This window comes from Diplotaxodon limnothrissa, linkage group LG20 (genome assembly GCF_057381915.1).
Source record: "Diplotaxodon limnothrissa isolate DT_005_m linkage group LG20, D_limnothrissa_male_GT1.1, whole genome shotgun sequence".
Taxonomy (NCBI): Eukaryota; Metazoa; Chordata; class Actinopteri; order Cichliformes; family Cichlidae; genus Diplotaxodon; species Diplotaxodon limnothrissa.
The window spans coordinates 30,917,355-30,917,717 of NC_140615.1; positions in this window are offsets into that span (position 1 = coordinate 30,917,355).

Consider the following 363-nt stretch of genomic DNA (forward strand, 5'->3'; position numbering starts at 1 on the left):
CCCGAAGCTCTGCTCTGCTGCTAAACACACTACCCAACTTCCTGAGGCACCATCAGTGACCATCAAGTAGTTAAACCTCCAACCAGTCCTTCTGCTTGAGCACCTAGGAGGAAGGACTCATTCTGATTCTGCATTAGACACAGAATGAAGTTTCAGAGGCAATTTACATGTAATCTTGGGAATACTTGAGATTTACCACTACCATAGGGATAATAGTAGATAGATTGTAAGTCAGCATTATCAGCTGCCGGGATTTTGATTCATAGCATCACTCCGACTGCCAGATTTATGTTATATAAACAAAAACAAAAACCCACAACCCAGGCCAACTCAAAGACACATCAAATATTGATTAGTTAGGGC